Source organism: Lissotriton helveticus, chromosome 1_1 (genome assembly GCF_964261635.1).
Source record: "Lissotriton helveticus chromosome 1_1, aLisHel1.1, whole genome shotgun sequence".
Classification (NCBI taxonomy): domain Eukaryota; kingdom Metazoa; phylum Chordata; class Amphibia; order Caudata; family Salamandridae; genus Lissotriton; species Lissotriton helveticus.
This window is the reverse complement of record NC_136057.1, coordinates 21860549-21879936: the sequence shown is the minus strand read 5'-3', so window position 1 is coordinate 21879936 and position 19388 is coordinate 21860549.

Here is a 19388-nt window from a genome sequence, read left to right as displayed (position 1 = left end):
ACAGAGAGAAAAAACAGAAAACAGAAAAGAAAAAATAACAGAAAAAGATTAATTGAAACAGCAAAGAAATGTAAATAACATAGAGCCATATCATCAACATAGGCAATAAAAGTTTTGCAGCTTTTATCGGCAGAAATGTGTCGCTAAAGCCGCTTTCGCGGCTGAAAACTGCAGCTAAAACCACTTTAGCAGCAGTTTTATGCCAATAAAAACAGCAATAATTTTATTGGCTGTGTTCATATTATGCCCCTTAGTGTGCTTCAACTACACAGAAAAAGCATAATGAACAAGTAGTGAAAGAGTGATCAGTCAAAGACACTAAGAGTAATAGAGACGGAGTGAGTGAACAAGAGTGAGGAACTATGAGAAGAGAGGGACTGAGAAAAGGAGTGGAAGGAGTAGAGTAAGTAGGTAATAGAGAAAGGAATGAGGGAAGTAGCAAAGGCAGGAAACTGAGGGTTAAAGAAATGAAGCTGTGGAACTACTAGTAGGTGAATGTGATAGAAATGTAACGAAAAGAGTACAAAACATTTACCTTATAATTGTCGTTAACTTACTCACTTTTTGTTTTTATACTTTCAATCTGTGAAAGAGAGAACAAACATTTGAAAAATATTAAAACATGTATTTAAAAATTAGAAAAGACAAGGGAAAAGGTTGAAGGACAAACAGTTTTTCAACAACTTTGACACTTACAGAAGCTTCTGCTTCTCCAGGCCCCCTACACAGTCCTAAAGATATACATTTTAAACTAACAGTATCTTGATGCAGATGAAGTGAGGCCTATCTTAAAACATGGTTAGGCTGTCCGGATTTCGGTTTAAACCGAGTCTGCCCGAGACTACACTACCGGATGAAAATCAGCTGACCCGGTTTAAACCGAGTGTCGCTGATTTTCATAGTTGTTGTGAGCTGTTGCACTGTAGTTGCACCATTTGGCCACTTGATGGAGCCATATCCTTATAATGTCAATGTGCGCTTCACAGCGTGTGAACTGACAGGCCCTTCGGAGCTGGGGCAGGTGGAAAGGGGGAGACCCGTGACCTCGAGCAGAGCAGGGCATTCGTCGGGCCATTGTTAACGCAGGACAAGTGGCAGTATTTGTAACAGCAAGTGGCGGAATAACTGCTGCACCCAGCGGAACAATGGAGTGGGGCAAACACGAGCTGCACGCCGAGACCCCATCTCCCCTCGGAGCAAGGTTGAGGCGAACACCATGCAGCCAGCACACAACCCGCTGCGCTGCCTGTGCGGGACCACATACGGAGTCAGTGGAGACGGGCAGCCTGAGTCCTTAAGCATGGGCCCCTCACAGACCGCTTCTGTCACCCAGAACCAGAGCCTGGTGTGCTGCAGCCCCGCTCCGCCCTCCGGGGCAATAATTGTAAAAAAAAGATTCTTACTTTGGCATTGCTTTGTGTCAGCGAAAGAAGCAGTTGAATTTTCTGAGTGCACGTTTAAATAGCAGTTGCGCAACACATTTCCTGCCCCTCGGAAACCAACTTTCTTTTGGAAACTGGACAAATGTCATCTGTTTTTTCCGGGCTGAAACTGCAGAGAATCCACAAATACCCTTAGATCCCATCATGAAATGGACACGATGGAGTGAGTCACTTTGCATGACTGAATTTTTAGAGGTTTCTTTTGCCCCAGCTGGCGTTATTGTTAGTAAATAGGGCCTGCAGTGTATTCTGGGAGGAGAGTGGCGAGCCTGTCAGCAGGCTGTAGTATCTTCAAACCGGGACGGGTCAGTGTGCACCTTGGGGTGGTGGGTTGCCTGCTGAGAGGAGGAGGCAGGGCGTTTTAGGCTCTCTCTAATAGGGAAGCAGCCAAACAGCCTGCAGGGACGGATGCCGCAGAGGTACATTCTTTGTTAAAGGGTTGCCGCTGCGACCTGGTTGCTGCTCAGAATCCCTTCATTAGCATGTCTATTAAAACACGCAGTTCCCCATTCCTGCTCCCAGCATGAGGCAAGGCAGCGGGGGGGGGGGGGCTCTCCCCGTGCTCCAGCAGTGAGGGGAATCTGCAGGCTGACCTCGAAGATGAGTTGTGGTGACCCGTTTCTGCGCCGGGGATCGTGTTTCCCGTGTAAGCAGAGGAGAGGATGTTCCCCGATTCAAACCCTCATTGTGTTTGGAGCTCGCCTCTGCGCCTCCGAGTCTTTAGGAGAAAGTGGGAAAGTGTGTGTGTGGTGGTGGGAGGGAGAGGGGGTTCACTGCAGACATTGAGGGAAACGGGGAGGGTGGGGGTCATCTCCAAAAGTGCATCTCTTTGGACAGCAAAATTCGAAGGTGCACGAGCGGCGTCAATCACAGCACTGCATGACAAGAAAAGTAAATGGATGCTGCAATTATTGAGTATCAATTAACGTTCAGAGTCGAATGTGGGACTTTAAACCCTTCCTTTTCCCGACCAAGCCCTTCACCGGTATTCTCTACCACTTATCACAATAAATTGTCTCCTTTCTCATTCCCGTTGCATCATTTTGTTCTTCAGCCACCTCTCCCCAACCAACCTCTCTTTCTCTCTTGCTTTCATGGTTCTTGCTTTCTAACTCCATCCCTTCTCCCCGCGCTCCATTCTCTGCTTTCTTTCTGCAGTTTTCTCAGTTCTATCCCTGCTCTCACCATGGTTTCTCCTTTATTTTTTACCCGCCCGTATCGCTCCCTCGCCAGTTTTTCTCTTGCTATCCCTGAACTCTTCTGTTTTTCTTAATGCTTATCTGAAGGTGTGAAGGGTGTCTCTCGCGAGTCTGTAGGACGCTTCAGCCATCAACCTACACTGACCCTGGTGCACACTGCAGAGTGTAATAAGATGGTTTGTGTTTGCGTTGGGGGTTCTATGATTGCTTTCTCTCACCAGCAACAGCTGCCCGATCTGCATCCAGACATCCCCATACCCGCGCTCCGGCGGCCCCTTCCCCACCCCAACAGTTTCAAATGTCACCAGAAGCCCCTGAAGGCAGAGGGATGAGTCCCGGGGGTCCCCTTATCATTCACACTCAGGCAAATCCCCAAACGACCCAAAGGTGACATTGCAATGCAAAGTACCTGGCTTAAACACAGGCTGGGCTCTCCCGCCCCCTCTCTAAACACCTCACTGTTTGCCCTATTATTAGACAAAACCTCTCAAAGGAGAATGCGCTTCTCTGAGATTTACTGTTTAGATTTACTGTTGGTTGTGCTTTTAAAACACGTAATCCCGCAGTAATTGCTTTTCTGAATCAAGAGGTAAATGGATTTGCACTAAGAAATGCGCCTCGGAACAAGCACATCTTTAAATTATTACTTTGCTCCCATTGAAATAATGGCCTGTACCCTCATCGCCTGGTTGACTTCTTAGTTTAGGGCTGTTAATTGATTCCGCACCTGTGTTTTTCTTTCTTCTGGGGTCATTTTACATTGAGGTGTCACTGAATGCCGTGTTTTAACTGAATTCAATGAATTTTAGTAATTTAAAATGCAAAAAAAACACTATCAAGCTATTTCTTTCATTCAAAATCGGGATTATTTGAGAATATTGCCGGAGTCTCCCAAAAAAGTGATCATCATAAAAGTATCACTGAATTCTTGATTTAAATGGACTGATCTAGCAAAGACATTTAGTAATTGCTTTAAATAGTGTGTGTTCGTTGCCCCTTTTCAACTATGTATGTTGTAATATTAACACATCTTTCTTATATAAATATGCACACACATATAGACATATATTTATATATGTGGTATAGTCCCCATTAGAAGTTGCTTTTTTATTCTGAACAGTAATGTGTTTAGAATGTTACCACATTGAAGATTAATTATGTTTTGTTAAAATCCATTTTGTTAATATAACCCTGCAACCTAGAAAGCAATAATTCTTCTCGCTTTCTTTTTTTTAGAGTGTTATCAGTAGTTTGAATAATACATTTTCTCGCTGCAAGGGATTCACAGATGTGATTTTATAGCATGATCCCTCACTGCCTGTAAAGAAGCTTCTGCAGTTTGCAAACATATTCAAAAGACAAGAGCAAAAATGGAAGTAAGATTAAAAAGAGAGGACAAATAGTAAAAAGTAACAAAATTAAGGAAAAGGAAAGTAAGAAAAGGGTGAAAAGAAGGCTAAAAAATAAAAAGAATACTGAAATGCGAGATTTTGCCTGCGCTCTAGAATGTGAAGAAAGAGCTCGGCTCTTGGCACAGTCCACAGATATCATGTAAGTGGAGACACTAACCTTCCAACCTATGCACCCGACCCTTGAAGAGCCTCTGAGGAGACGGAGCCCTGGGAGGGGTACACTGGCCTGTTATTGGTATTTGTCACTCAAGAACATTCCTGCACGGGGCAGCAGTACACATTCATACCATGCCAAGAATATTTGCTAAAACATTTTTTTAAAGAAAAAGATCCCCAAGAATGTTTTCCCCTCAAAATATATCCAACAGCATCATCCTTTTTTTGTTTTAATTAGATAAGATTAATCGACCGCATATGTTTTATGAAATTAGACCTTACTAACTTAAAATCTCTCTGATGTAGACTCTGGGCATGAGGACGAGTGCACTGATGTGGATGTCCACTGTGAATAATTAATTTAAGAATACCATGGGCAAGTGCTGAGGACCAATTCAGGAAATTTTATTTTACAATGCATGAGAAATGGCTAGCAATTATGCATAGAAATGTCCCTTCACCAACCATGGCGTTCACTGTGGTACTCTGCACAAGTATTAGATCCCTGCCGTAAAGGAACATTTTTTCCAGACTTTGCAAAGTACAGCTTCATTTTTGACCGCTTTAATACCTCTGAGGGCATATGCACCCAGTTCAACCATATGTTGCAGAACCTGTCCCAGAGAAGGTCAACCTTGAGGTGCACCGGTACTGGCATGGAAAGCTACGTCAGTGGCCAGAGTTGGCAAATTGTGTACTGGCTGTTTTGGCGTTGCCAGTCTCAAGTGCCAATGTTGAGAGGGCGTTTTCACAAATAAAAGTGTACATGGGAAGAAAAGAGAGAGCCCGAATGACTAAAGAATCACTGAAGAAATATTGAATGGTGTACTACAATAAATTTGACTTGTAAAAATGTATTTGGACTTCATATACACGTACGTACACTGTCTATATGCCATGCATCGATGAAGAAAGCCAGGAATAATAAAAGCAAAGCGTTCCATAAACACCGGAAAAACACTGTTTCGTTGTTTTTTATGGCGCGAAAATTAGTAATCACTGAAAAACACTGTTTTTTTCAGGTATTGAAATCACTGGAAAACACTGACAAAACACCACCAGAATTTACCCAAAATAGAAACTGAAAACAGGAAAGCCTAAACATGGTGCATCTTTTGCACTGCTGTTGTCTCACAAAAGTGTCGCAAGACACTAACATTTTAAATGATTGTTTCAGGATGCCAATAAGATGTGTCCTATCCAGAGGTTTGTTTGAGGTGAGGCCTACTCAGGGTTCCAAATGAAATTTCGAGTTGTTGAAGAGAACAGAGGACATAATACATGTGAAAGCCTACCAATGAACTAAGTCATGTCCACTTCACTCTTGAACAAAGGCCAGACCTCTTCTGTGTCTGTGGACAGACCTAAACTTCATCTGCACAATGTCATTCGTAAACTTAGGAAACACAGGTGATGTAATTGAAAAATGTGGAGTTTCTTTTCCTCATTTCACAATCACATCACCTGTGTTGCCTTTGCTTAGGTATCTCATAGTGCAGATGTAGTCCAGCATATGAAACAGTACCCAGAAATGCACACTGCATGCAACAACTTTGACACTTACAAAAGCTTCAGCTTCTGCATGCCCCCTACACAGTGCTAATTATATACATTTCAAACTCATGGTATCTTGCTGGAGATGAACTGAAACCTATCTTGCAACATGGTGCATCTTTTACACATAAGTGACCCACAGCGGAGCAAAAGAGGCGCACGGCCATCATAAATCTGACCCTAACATTTTAAATGATTGTTTCAAGATGCCAATAAGGTGTAACCTATCCACAGATTTGTTTCAGGTAAGTCCTACTCAGGGTTGCAGATGAAATTTAGGTTTGTTGAAGAATACAGAGGAGATAATACATGTGCAGGCCTACCAACGAAGTGAGTCATGTCCACTGCACTCTTGAACAAATGTCAGACCTCCTCTGTCTCCTGGAACAGGCCAAAACCTCATCTACACAATGTGATGTGTAATGTTTGGAAACACAGGTAATATAATTGAAAAACGTGCAATTTTTTTTGCTCATTCCACAATCATATTACCTGTGTTTCCTTTGCTTAAGTATCTCATTGTGGGAATGTAGTCTATCATATGAAAGACTACGTAGAATGTGAGCACTGTATGCAACAACTTTGACACTTACAGAAGCCTCTCCTTCTCCATGCCTCCTACACAGTTCTAAATGTACATCATAAATGCAAACAGTACAGAATTAATTATACATGTTAAATGGTTTATTTTTGCTGTTCTCAGAATGTATCAAATTTCACTAAAAACAGTGACTTGAAGGTATTCATCATATAACAGCGGGGAAAAAAAACACAATCAAAATGATTGTGTTTAAAAAACCCATACAACATAACAAATCAGAATTCAGAACTCCTTAAAGTTAACTTACTTTCCATGACGTCGAAGGATGTCCTATGAACAGCTTACACTCTGTTGTGCTGTTATTACTTTCAGCCCGCCACTTTCTGAAAGAAAACCTCCATCGTTTTGGAAAACATGTTACATACAATAAATGACTTCTCGCTCTCTACCACACGTTTCCACAAGGCCAAATCATGTCAGAGCCATTTATAACTCTTGGATTTCTTGTAAGCCAATCCCGTCATTTTGCATTTTCGCAACTTTCAGAATTAAAATGTTGAAGATCATTTTCACAATCCTGGACTAGTAATATCTTCCCCTTCTTCCTCACTCATGTTCTACATTTCCTATGTCACTGATACTGCTTACTATGAAGCAGACTTACACTACCTCTATGACTACTACAATTATTTAATTCTCTACATCACTTTTAATCACAAAGCAATATAAAACAGTAGACAGCATTGCAGACTTACATTCCCTCTACTCCATGTTTTGATTGGCTGCTTCAATTTGCTTATAAAAAGAAACAGTTTTTCTGAACTCATTCAAAGTGCAGTTATTTTTCCATGACGTCCAGTGTTATGGTAAGAAGTTATGTCTCTGTACTACACTTATCCTCAAGGCCAAATCGTGTAGGAGCCATTAGAACTTCTTGAAATTCCTCAGAGCACATCCCGAGATTCTTTCCCTAAAATTTTGGTTTTAAAAACACCAGGTAAGAATTTTTAAGGTCATACGGCAATTTTTTTGTGAAAATTAAAACAGAATCGTTGCAGAATGACCAGCCATTTCTAGACTTTAAATAAGCTGTGTAATGTCCTGATGTTATTGAAGGACCGTCATGATATATAATTGCTGCAGTTACAAAAGTCCTTCCTGATATTGACAACTGTGAAGCTACAAAATGTTTAATTAAAGTTGTCAATTTTGTTCCATCAGGCCTACATCGTTGGAACATTAAAATGACATACTGGCCATATGTTCGTATAAATAAAGTTGACATCATTTCAGATTTACATTGGCTACACTCCATGTTGTGATCAGCTGCTTTTACTAGCTTATTAACACCTTAAGTGCTGCCGTCGGCCAACGGTCGTCACGGGCACTACCTCCCCAGTGCTGCGTGCGACCGCTGGACGTCCAGTTCAGCACTGGATAATGGACAGCGCAGCACTGGGGAGGTCTATTTACGAAGCTCCCAAGGTGTTAAAAGAGACTGATTTGCTGTCTGGCAAAGTTAAATATATAAATCTTTCTGAGTCTACACTAGTAGTACTTGATACCCTACAGTTCTCGCAGTCATGCTGCCATTGGTAAGAAAGCCCAAACAGGTGATCTACATCTACACCTTCAGCATGCAATACATCAAGTATATACATTAAAAACTCCTGACAATCTTGCTGAATATTTTGAGAGAATTGTGTTTGGCCTGAACATCTGTCTAACAGATTTCGAATTTCAGACACACTTTCTATTTTTGTTCTATCTGTGCTACATTTCTCTAACACAGAATTTAACAAACTGCAAAATCTTTGATCAGAATTGACCACAATCTCTTCTTTTACATTTTCTAGAGAAAACAAAACATTAACCACTACATTAGCATAGCAGTTGACACCAGAACTGTTTTCAAATTGAAAACCAACAACATCTTCAACAGAATCCTTTTTGTTTCTGCTTATAATTTCAGGTTCATCGACTTTTCGTCTTTTTGCTGCAACCTCCCTAGTATTGGTCACATTTCTTCGTTTCCGGCCTACCACACGTTTCTCAAACAAAGGATATTGAGGCAAATGTGGCGCATACTCTCTTCTCAACCTATTGTATTCCTTAACACAATCTAGATCCGCACAAATGTTTGTGACATCACACTCAATCAAGTACAATCCCGATAAAGTTCTAACTCGTGACAATGCCACATATGCCATACCCTCCTTGAACACAGAACTGCCAATATTCACCAATGCACTGTCTACACTTAAACCTTGCGATTTATGGATTGTCACCGCATATGCCAAGCAAACAGGAAACTGCTTACGGCGAACATATAAGTCTTTTACAAGCAAAAATCTAGCAGAGCAACGACCAATTAGCTGTACTTCCTCAATGCCATCAAATTTAATTTTTAAAAATTCAATTCCATCTCTATTTCTGTATTTCACAAAATCAACAACATTACCCATTGATCCATTTACCAGACCTCTTTCAACATGTAAATTCCTTCTTAAAATTATACGGCAGTTCAAGCACACATTCAGAGTCTTTTCAAAACCTGCAGTTTTAGATATAGTCTTCTCTAATGAATCCAATTTTGTTTTCAAATTCTCAGACAAAATAATTGTTGATCCCATATGCTCTACTCTGTCAATAGCTTCCAGTTTCACAATCTCTTGCTTTTCTAAATGCAACATTTTGTTGTTGAATTTGGCACATTCTGCAAGAGTTGGCATCAAACATATTCCAGATTTTTTCTCAGTAATTTTCTGAAAAATATTCTCAGGCACAACGTCTTGTTCTGGATATAAATTTGACAGTAATCGTGCATGTAAAGCTTCTTTCCCATGCTCGGTCACTTTTCCAACTCTAACATCTTGTAGAATATTCTTGTAAACTTCATCCTTCGCCTGACGCATATTTTCATGCAGTTCAGCATAATTGAAGTTTAACCATATATTGACGTTGCCAATGCTCCCTAGGCACTTCCTGGTATCTTCATGCGTGAGCATTTTGAACACAGGTTGCCCTTTCACTGGTGTCAGCTGCAGAAGATCTCCGAAAACAATGATGTGTTTGCCACCAAATAACACATCATACTCTGTTTTGAGAACTTCTTGCATTCTCAAATGCACAAAGGCAAGCATGACATTGGAAACCATGCTTACTTCGTCAATGATAAGAAGTTTCATTTTCCTCAAGATTCTTGAAACTTCACAACAAGCATCTCCAGATAGCTTGTGATATTGTAATTTGTTGTCATGCTCCACTGGCAGCCTCAGTAAACGATGTAAAGTAATCCCTTTAATGTTATGTGCTGCCAGTCCAGTTGGAGCGGTGACAACACAAGACAGCGATGACTCAGTCCTTTCCTGCAAATAACATGAAATTGCTTTAATAAGGAAACTTTTTCCAGTTCCCGCTTCTCCACTCACGTACAGTCGGACAGGCTTCAACGACGTACATGAGCACTCTTTCTTCTCATGACTTAATCCATGATCAATTTGCATGGTAACTTCGTCATATATTTTCCTCTGCTCAACGTTGAGTTGTCTTTCCAACTCTCCTAAGTTAACCACATCCTCCTGAGCATGTGCCATGGCTCTTTCCACTTCATTCATAGCAGTGGCAGCTTCATTTTCGATAACAGGTCCTCCTAGTGGATCCTGACTCAATGAAGCAGAACTCTGACTGTCCTGAGAACTGTCTCTACAATCTTGGCTGCAATCGTTGCTTCCTGCTCGATTTCCGCATTCAACATTTCTACATATTTGGGAAAAGCAGGACATTCTATGGTCTCCTTGGCGACAGTGAAAGAGTCTTCATAACAGAGGAAATCTCCTAGCAGTTCCTCTTCTGCACGCCAAGGCTTGAAAAGTTGCAAAAGTGCTAAATAGAAAAACTCCTTTTTTTCAGGAGATTCGCCACTCAATTTTCGATGGTTTACCAAGTGGCATTTTCTTTGCTTGACCAGACATCCCTCACTTCCAATTACAGCATACACTCCTTTCTCAGTATCTTCTTTGATGTTCCTCTTGAATATGTAATTTTGAAGAACCTCATACAGACAAACATTCTCGAGGTGACTGCTTCGATTTGGATAATATGTATCCAACATGTTGGTCTTCAAAATGTCGGTACTGTTTGGCTCCTTTTCCGCCAAATACTCAATTTCCCGCACAGGTTTCAGAACTCGATTACGCGTTGCAGCAAGACCAAGACTCGCCCAAACGATACGCCTAGATTTGGCATAGAGACTTGCTGAAGACAACCGGTCAGAACATTCGTAAGCTCCGATTTCTCGATGCGACAACATCTTCAGACTGAAACTGTACAACTTCTTACTGAGGCTCTTTTCATGGGAAATGTCCTCCCACATATCCTTCAATTCTGTCTTCTCTTTTTTGGTGATGTAAGATGTCACATACCGAGCCACAGCCATACAGTTATCAGCCACAAACTGTATATCCATGTTAGCATTCCACATGGACAAAATCACCGGGTTGTAGTCGTTGATGTACTTGGACTCTTCGTTCCTCTTCAAATTGTATGTGTTTTTAGGTGATTTCTTCATCACATTATGTCGCAGCGAAGACATCAAACTGTTTACTCTTCCTTTACAAATCACCGGTCGTGGAAAGCCGAAACGACATTTGGTGTAGAACTTGTCCTTGTTTCGGAATTTACGACGACAGTACTTTCCACATCGATGGCTTTGGAAACATAGAACTTTTTCTCTTAGGTTTTTCTTCTCCTTTGCGTTTGGAACAGCACACGTAGAATACTGTTGTATGAAACTCATCACTGAGTCTTCTGGATCCGTTCCAAATTTAGATGCATCCTTGATCCACAGCAGCATATGTATATGAGGAGCACCTCTTGCTTGGTACTCCTTTCTCCAGAAGAAATCCAACACCTCTCCAAGAGGTGGATTCTTCTTATTCATGATGAAAGACATCATAGCTTCAAATCTATGATTGAAGTACCTGCATACATTGACTGGATCCAAAGAGCACAGTTCTCCGGGTGTCTTGAATTCGATGTTTTCGATGTTTCCATTTGCCTCTCGTAGAAATTCAAGTAAGTCTTCCCAGCCATACTCGGCACAGCTCAGAGTGAGGAACCATGTGGGAGTTCCTAAGTTCCTCAGCATACATTTTAAATCACCATTACGACGGTACCAGTACTCATTAGTACCACGCTGACACGCCATGAGATTAATCAGGTGACAATCTAAAATACTGTCTTGGACATTGACTTTATCCATAAAGTCACTTGCCGAGATGTTTTGCATGTGTATACCACTTTTCAAGATGTGGTTCACTGCATATGACAGTCCAGACAGATCGCTTTCAAACAGGAGATGAAACAAATAGGGAATACATTGTCGAAACCTAGCATCTCCTGCATACAATCGCAAAGTCCGGTATTCAGAAGCAGGAATTTGATGAGGTCGCTCATCATATCTTCCTCCCTGACCTGTTGGAAAAAGCTGTGGGAAACACCGAGCTTCCAAACTTTCCTCCCAAACACTAATGGGACTCCCTTTGGCTTGTTTCATTTGAAACAACTCAATAGCATTCCCCATGACTTCCTTGGAATGCAAAGGATGAACACTATAATGTTCATATATTTCTTCACTAGTAGAGGGTTCTACTTTCTCAATTTGACCAGCACACAAATCGCTATCCTCTTCCTCACTTACTTCCTCTTCTGCAACATATACATTCTTATAGTATTTATTATTTTTTTTCAAATACAATGTTGCCTTTTTGACTTTCCTAACATCCACTAAATCTTGCCATATTTTCTTATTCTTTGTCGGAACCCCATTAACTAAGATAAGCAGAGGTTCCTCTTCCACTTTTTCTACTCCGATTGTGTTAATGTTTTTCTTCAAATCTAGAGGCAAATAAACAACTCTTCCCTTTAATCCTCTCTGTAAATCTGATGGAGGCAATTTCCCTGTCTTTGGCTCCATTCTTACAATAGCCTGAAAGGGATGGATACTTTGAATCAAAATAGATTCATAAGTATTTAAATCCTTCAATTCAGAAGGAATCTCAACCAATTCCAGATTATTATGAACTGCTCTAGCAGGCATCTGGTTTTGATTTAATTTGTTACAACAATAAGTACACACACGTTGATCCAATCCCAAATCAAAACAATTTTCTACCATCAAGTATGTTGTGAAATCCTTCCATTCACTATTATTTTCCCTTTCACTTTTTGCATATAAATCCACTAACTTAGTCTGATTCTTATAATAAGTGCGTCGACAACACACACAAGTGAAATTTGGCCTCTCACTTGATTTCACCTGAAACGTCGCAATTTCCCTCTGAAACTTATCTGTACTGGAAACCTGTACACTATCTTCCACATTACCCTCTTCTTCTTGGTCAATTTCAACATTCTCCTCTTTACTTCCAAAGTAACAAAACTCAATTTCTTCACATATATTCTTCACATGTATTTCAGAACCATGCAAAAGAGCAGCGCATAATTGTTTAAGCATAATTGCTGGACTCTTAGCATAATACAACATTCTAACTAATTTCCTCACTTTATTATGATGCACTGCTAGCATCCTGAAATGATGAAAAACACTCTGGCATAGCCAGTGAATGACCATGCAAACCTGTCACTTTTCTCACTCTGCAAGGATCTAATTCTTGCAACTTCATTTTCTGCTTCAAACTTTTCTTATTAAATGTCCGTACAAAATCACAAAGCAAATTGATGGAATCCTGTCGCACACTGCAAATACTACTACACTTCCAGGTGTACACAGGACCCTTAGGACGTCTTCCTAAAACCTCATTACCTAACACCTCTTCTGTCTCTGTTGTCACAAGTTTTTCTTTTTCAACTGGACAACCATCTTTCACTTCATAAGCTCGACCACTGGTGTCAACTGCATGCACCAAATCATTATCCTGGAAATAACTCTCCTCATTAAAAAATGCCTCACAACTTGAACTATGCATCCATTCTCCAGAAAAAACTTCACAAAAATTACTACGATTAACTATTCTCTTCCATCTACTATTTCTTTTGAAATCATAAATTGCCTTGTTTAGCTTCCTAATTCTATTGATTATCAAAATAAATAACTTACGTTTAATTTCAAATGCCTGATCAATAACTTTCTCAACTATTTTTTTTCTCTTATAAAAAACCACTTTCTGTTGACCTTTCTCAATATTTTTTAACAAATTGCCAATTATCCTGTTGCGGAACATTCGTTTACGAATGTCCCTAAACTGTTGTTTCCTTCTACTATCATGCAGAGAGTTATCTCTTGCTCTAGCAGTAACATTTTTCATTGGCCTTTCCTTTCCGTTTAAATTGCTTCTCTTTTTCTGGACTGAAACATTTTCTGTAGTAATATTTTTTTTACTACAGATATTTCTTATGAATGTTTTTGTACTCTTACCCGGTGCTTTCTTGGTGACTTGACAAATCTTTTTGTTAGAGGACTGCTGCATTTTTTCATGGTCCTGCTGTCTTTGACGTTTTGCAGCCTTTCTCAGTCTTTCTTTGGTTGGCATGCTGAAATCTTGAAATGATCTGCAGTTGAATCTGTGGTAAAATATAATAAAAAATGTTATTAACCACTATTACCAAACAGTAAATCAATAACAGTCATCAAAAACTTAACACACTACTTGACATTTTTACATAGAATATTTTTTAGTGCTTGGCAAATTTAGAATACAGAAATAGCAGAAAAGAAATGGAATTCATATTCATTTTACCTGTGCTGTTTTATATGTGAATCTGATCTAATTTTATGAGCATATTTTAATATTTTATTGAAGACACTACACATAACCTGTTTTTGAAGGTGTCTTTATTTTTAAATGAAACGGTTTACATTTTTACTTTTCATTTATTATAAATTTTTAAAATAAATGTTTATAGTTCCATAGGCTCAAGCACGTCAGCTTCCCATCCTATGTCATACAATTCTGACAAATCTGCATCCTCATCATGTTCTTCTTCATCCTCAGGATTTAAATCATCCAAGGGATCAACATCCACTGATGTTTCAATTACGAGTTCAATGATGAGGTCGAAATCAACTGATTGCTGATTGTCGCTCATGTTGATGTTGTCGTTATCTTTAAAGAAAGATAACAACAATGAGATGTTGCAGAGTAAGAGACAAATCTCAGAGATTATAATAGTAAAATTGTTTAACAAGAGTAACATTTTGCAGCTATTATTTAGCCATGTCCAGCGATGCTGAGGAGGTGAAGCCTATGTCCAATTTTTCAGTGAACAGGACTCATCTCTTCTTAACCTTGGATAAGCCTCACCGACTCTGTGTCCCCTGCACATACTTAAATGTAAAGGGGCAGATTTATGTTAACTGGCACATCCCCAGGGATGCACCAGTTAACGTGCACCGCTGCTCTGCCACCCATGGTGTGCCACATTTACAATCAGATAGGACAATGCTGCGTCAAAACCCTGCGCCTGCTTGAAGCAGGCATAGGTCTTGACGCAGCATTGTGGAGATGGGGCACCCCTGAGCCTTGCTGGAGCTGCATCGCACTTGCGATGCAGCTCCAGCAATGCGCCACCTTTACGGCACAGATGCGTCACGCATCTGTGCCGTTTTTGCCCCATGGTGCGGCGCATTGTAAATGCAGCACACCATGGGTGGCGGAACAGCGGCGCAGGATGACTGGCACATCCCTGGGGATGCGCCAGTCATCATAAATCTATCCCTAAGCTTCTTATCTTGTTGGAGATGAACCGCCATATGTATCATCAAACTGTTTTGCATTTCCTAAATAGCGAATTTTAAGGAATCACTATTTAGGAAATGCAAAACGGTATTTATGTACAAAATCGCTATTAAATAGCGATTCTTTACCATTCCTAATTTGCGATGAGCAAATTGCTAATTGCAAATTACCCATTCATTTCCATGGGCCAGGAGGCCCATAGGAATGAAGGTGCAATTTGCGATTAGCAATTAGCTAATCGCAAATTAGGAATTTTTCCAAGGGTGCAGGGGTGTCTCAAGAACACCCTGCTGCACCCCTGAAAAATAAATTTGGGGGCATATGGCGCACATACATGCCCTAAGGGCATGTATGGGCGTCATATGGCACCTTTGGTTTTTTGGAAAAAAAGCTTTTTGAAAAGAATTCGCAAATTACCACCAACTAGAAGTTGGTGGTAATTTGCAAATCCTTAATGGCATTTTTTGCATATTTTTTGTTTGATACATTGCATTTAAGGAATCGCAAAATTTGCAATTCCTTAAGTGCAATCGCAAAATAAGGAATAGCAAATTTTGCTATTCCTTATTTTGCATCAAACTTGTTTGATACATACCATTTGTCTAATTAGCATTCACAAAGGGCGAAATTCGCAGAATTTCGGCCTTTGCGAATGCTAATTAGCTTGATACATATGGCCCCAAGTGAGGCTTGTCTTGCAACATGGTGCATCTTTTGCATCACTGCTGCATCGGTTTCATGTGGCACGTATTTTTTACAGCATGACACATCTGCCTAAATGCATCAATTTGTAATTTTGTCGCCACATAGCAAATCTTTTGCACCGCCACTGCGTCACAAAAGTGACGCACAGTGGGGCAAAAGAGGCATACACCTATCATAAATCTGTCCCTAGCATTTTAAATGATTAATTCAGGATGACGATAAGGTGTGGCCTATCCAGAGGTTTGTTTAAGGTGAGGCCTACTCAGGGTTGCAGATCAAAGTTACGCTTGTTGAAAAATACAGAGGAGATAATACATGTAAAGGCCTACCAATGAAGTAAGTGATGTCCACTTCACTCTTGAACAAAGGCCAGACCTCTGTTGTATCCATGGACAGACTTAAACTTCATCTGCACAATGTCATTCGTAAACTTAGGAAACACAGGTGATGAAAGCGTTTTTTGATTGCCTTTGCAGCATGTTTGGGTCACTTTTAACATGGCTATGTAACTCAAACAATCAAAATCTGAATTTGCCAAGCACAGGTGGGAGCATATTTACAAGGAATTTGCACCACGGGGAAAGGTCTTTTAATTTAAAATGGGAAAAATAACATCAGAGACACTCAAATGCCTTATAAAGAAGCATACACCATTATGTCCTTGTCATAAATTTTAAAACCATTCCTTTACCTCAAAAACGATTTTCAAGTCATAATTTGAAAACACTGCACATGGGGAAATGACTTAAAATGTCCTTAAGACACATGAAAGCGTTTTTTGATTGCCTTTGCAGCATGTTTGGGTCACTTTTAACATGGCTATGTAACTCAAACAATCAAAATCTAAATTTGCCAAGCACAGGTGGGAGCATATTTACAAGGAATTTGCACCACGGTGAAAGGTCTTTTAATTTAAAATGGGAAAAATAACATCAGAGACACTCAAATGCCTTATAAAGAAGCATACACCATTATGTCCTTGTCATAAATTTTAAAACCATTCCTTTTCCTCAAAAACGATTTTCAAGTCATAATTTGAAAACACTGCACAGCTCCTATGCACAAAAACACCCTGTCAGTACTAATACTTCACATTTTCTCCAATTACAATTTCTCAAATAAACAAAATCTATTTGTAAAACACTTGAGACAAAGCAACATTTTAAAAACACAACTTTCTTCATAATTTTCTCCTTAAAGCACACTATTCTCTATCTAAATTAAATAAATCTTTTCTCACCTTAGCAAATACTTTATGAGTTTCAAAACAGTCTCAGAAACACACCAATTTGTCTTCAGCAGAGCAAAAGGTATGCACTCCAGAGTCTGCAGCTATCAAAAGCACAGAAATGCTGTAATTCTTCACACATATCTCTCATGTCACCCAATCAAAACTCTTCCCTCACTTTTTTCAAAGCAAAACCCTTCCCCCCTCTGCCCTCTCTGCCTTTTTTGCATAGCAACCACCTCTTGGAAGACCTCTGGTGTTTGCAAGTTCACACAACAATGTTTCAATTGAACTCTGAACTCTCAGTGCACCTGCATATCCAGTGCAATCTTTCATTTAATGATTTTTTATTGACCATTCAAAATACATCTTTCAAAGAACTCATCCATGCACCCTAACTTTCTGTTTTCAGCAATCAAAATCCACCAATCACTGTTACTGCTTCATTAACACAGAAACTCCACAGTTTTTTTCATTTTAAACTCTTATTTTTTCAACTGCCATTTCATTGCCACACTTCATCTGACTGCAGCAGAACCTTCTCTCACCATGTTTTCTGTCTGGATTGTTGGACATAGTTACATCTATTGGGCTCAGAGGTATGCTGAGAACAGAAATTTACCTAACCTCAATTTACAAGATGTGGAAATTAAGTGTTTTGGCCACAGAGGATTAAAATGTCACCAATTGATACCATTGGTGAAAACCTTTATGCATTTGCCAAAACCTGACCTGTTAATTGTGCACTGTGGAGGTAATGATTTGGGCACTTTGACTGGGGTAGGTCTGGAAATGCTTTTAAAGGACACCTTTGAGCAATTGATGGCACTTTTTCCTCAAACTGCCTTGGTATATTCAAATATATGCCAAAGACAGAAATGGAGGTGGTCAAACCAATTTTGTCCACAAATTGAGAAGTCGAGGAAGCATGTAAACAAATCTGTTTCAGCTTACATGAGAGACCATGGAATGGGCTCCATGTACAACAATAACTTGCGTTACTACATGCAAGATATCTACAGAGCAGATGGAGTTCACTTCTCAGATGAGGGCAACAGAATTTTCATTCTGAATTTAAGACTGTGCATTGGTACCTACTTATAAGTACCTAAATGTACCATAAACCCAAAAGCTCTTCTCAGAGCTACCCTACATCTGATCACTCACAATTATTATTTTACTCTAACTTTTTTCACAAATTTTCAACAAAGTACGCTCCCCGGGGCGCTACCCGGTACGCGAACCGGAAGCTAACCTCGCGAATTTTTTTTTTTTAAATTATTTTTTTCGCACATATAAGCCTCCTCAGTCACCCTCAGAAAACCTAGGGGGTCAAGATAAGTCTACCGTGCCCCCTTCTACCCATTCTGAACATTATTTGCCCTCCATCTTGTATCTTAATTCGACCGAAACACAAAATGGTGGACTCCCGTAACGCTTCAGGTTCGCGTACCGGGGCGCTCGCCAGTTCGCGTACTGGGGCGCTCCCCGGGAAGCGCTCCATCAAAAAAAGGTGGGAAAGTAATTTACAGAAAAACGACTGGAGACACTTTCACCAAATATAGATTAGCTCATACTACATACCAATCCCTATCATTTTCACAAATTTGATTGAAATTCCATTTAGCCATTTAGCCTGTAGACCTCTCTAAATACCGTGAGGTAAATTACTTCACAAAACACATCTGAAGTGTTGGAATTGACAACCAATGAAAATGTTACTTTCATTTTCTACTTTTTTTACCTGACATTTGATTGGTTATATACCTGAATATATATAAAGGAAGAGAAGGAAACACAGCCATTTTGACTACTACTTCTTGTTGTACATTTCAATTGGATTTTAATCACTTCAACTTCTTTGTAAAGGTAAGTTGTTATTTTAAAAACTGAAGTATATTGTGCAATTTAAGTTAATATAGTAAACTTTTTCTGTTAGTTATATACTATCCCTCTGTAGTACTTATAAATTTAGATAGACTTCTCTGTTATAGTTATGGATGGAGTTAGGCTTCTCTTGTATAATTATGAATTTACTTACGTTAAATCACATACACTTTTTTATATTCCTACTTCCACTCTGATACTATACACTGCCCAAAGATAACTGCCTATCTAAAATTAATCCCAACAGTGCCCTATCTCTACTAATATATATTTTTTTTATCCAAATTTCAGGCAAAATGGAAGGCGAACACAAAGTTTCATTTCAAATTGTCCTGCAAGAGAGCAGCCAAGAAATAATTGATCCAAATTATATAGAATTTATGGATGAAACTTGGGACCAAGAACTACTGCAATGTGTGCAAGCAGTAGATGACCTCCTTCAAAATGAGGACATTTTACACCCTCAGAGATTACAAACTATGTTCAATGAAAATAATGACATTTC